Genomic DNA, 1,909 nt, shown 5'->3' with positions numbered 1-1,909 from the left:
TCTAATGAAGAAATCATTGCCTGAGAAATTTAGGAAGATGGCTTGTTATCACTTGATGATCAGAGGTCAGGCTGGTAGAGGAGGAGGGGTTTGGCTTGAGTGACAGGGTAGCGATGACTTTAATATGAATGGAAAATACAAGAGCAGATATTATCTGTATTAAATGCAGCCAAAAGAATGGAATGGGGGTCTCCTCACCAGGCGTCCTTGTGAGAGTGACATCATCTTTAAACCCAGCGTGGACATCCCTAAAGTACTGCCGTGATGCCCAGGGAAGACAGGGCAACCTGGAGGTCCACCTACTTCCTTAACATCATCCAACTTTCGGAGGACTATCCAAAATGCTTCATTGTGGGAGCAGACAAGGCGGGCTCCAAGCAGATGCAGCAAATTTGCACGGCTCTCTGAGGGAAGGCTGTGTGGTGCTGAGGGGCAAGAACACCATTCAAGGGCATCTGGAAAACAACCCAGTTCTGGAAGAGCTCTTGCCTCATATCAGGGGAAATGTGACCTGATCTCAGTGAGGTCCTCCTTGCTAAAGACAAAGTCCACATTCCCCCTAAAATCCTGAGTGATGTGCAACTGATAAAGGCTGGAGACAAAGTGGGAGCCAGCGAAGTCGCCCTGCTGAACATGCTGAATATCTCCCCCTTCTCCTTTGGGCTGATCATTCAGCAGGTGTTTGTCAATGGCAGTATCTACAACCCTGAAGTGCTTGACATCACAGAGGAGACTCTGCATTCTCACGTCCTGGAGGGTGTCTGTAACGTTGCTAGTGTTTGTCTGCAGATTGGTTATCCAACTGTTGCATCTCTGTCCCATTCTATCATCAATGGGTACCAGAGAGTCCTGACTTTGTCTGTGGAGACTGAGTATAGCTTCCCACTTGCTGAGAAGGTCAAGGCCTTCTTGACTGATCCATCTGCATTTGTGGCTGTGCCCCAGGGGCTGCCTCTACTACTGCCGCTCCTGCTGCTGTGGTCGCAGCCAAGATTGAAGCCAAGGAAGAGTCGCAGGAATCGGATGAGGATCTGGGATTTGGTCTCTTTGACGAATCACCAAAAAGCAAAAACTCAGTCAACTGAAAACAAAGAAATAAAGGCTTACTTCTTTTAAAAAAAAAAAAAAAAAAAAAAAAAGAATGGAATGGGAATGAGGGATCTAAAAATATGCACACTTAGTTTTGTAGTTTTAACTAAGGAAGTCACTTAACACTATTTTGGACATGTTTTATTTTTGTTTAGTTGAGCTAATGTAGATATTCTGGTTTGTCATAAAAGAATGATTATATATATTTCAGTCAGTGTGTGAATGAGTATGCTTTAGAAATTAAATAACAGGCAAAATATTTGTATTATACAATTTTTATATATACATATATGCATATATACATGTATATATAACTTTCATTTTTGGAAATGTTGATTACAGATGGGACTCATTGGCAAGACCATTGGTATATGATGTGTAATCTCTTATAAAACCTAGCTAATGTAATAATAAGTTGGCTTTTCTGTGATAGTCTCATTTTTATTTATTTTATTCCATGTTCCTTCTGCCTGCTAATGTTGAGCAGCATTGAGCTTGTCTTCTTTTTGGCTGTCCCTGTGGCATTTCAGTAACCCTTTGTTCTTTCAGCCTATGTTTGTAATTGTCTTTGTAGCACTGGGGATTGAACTCAGGGCCAGCATGCTAAGTAAGTGCCCTACCACTGAACTACATCCCTAGCCCTGTAATTGTCCATTCTGTATGAAAGAAAGCTGGATACAGTGGTGCATGCCTGTAATCCCAGTTACCCAGGAGGTCGAGGTACGAGGATTTCAAGTTCAAGGCCACCCTGTCTCCAAAAAGGTAAAAAATACAGATGAAAACTGCATTGAAACACTTATCTGCTACAGGTCAGTTTTGT

At 42.3% G+C, this 1,909-nt stretch overlaps 1 pseudogene across 1 annotated transcript; it reads left to right on the top strand.

Annotated features, from left to right (window-relative positions):
* Window positions 1-510: 510 nt before the first annotated feature.
* LOC306655693 (large ribosomal subunit protein uL10-like) lies at window positions 511-1,100 on the top strand (annotated as a pseudogene). Its single transcript has one exon. The product of its transcript is annotated as a large ribosomal subunit protein uL10-like (transcript).
* Window positions 1,101-1,909: the final 809 nt, after the last annotated feature.

Source organism: Sciurus vulgaris (assembly GCF_902686455.1).
Source record: "Sciurus vulgaris genome assembly, chromosome: 3".
In the NCBI taxonomy this organism is placed as follows: domain Eukaryota; kingdom Metazoa; phylum Chordata; class Mammalia; order Rodentia; family Sciuridae; genus Sciurus; species Sciurus vulgaris.
Note: the sequence above shows the minus strand (reverse complement) of the source record. Positions and strands in the feature narration are given on the sequence as shown.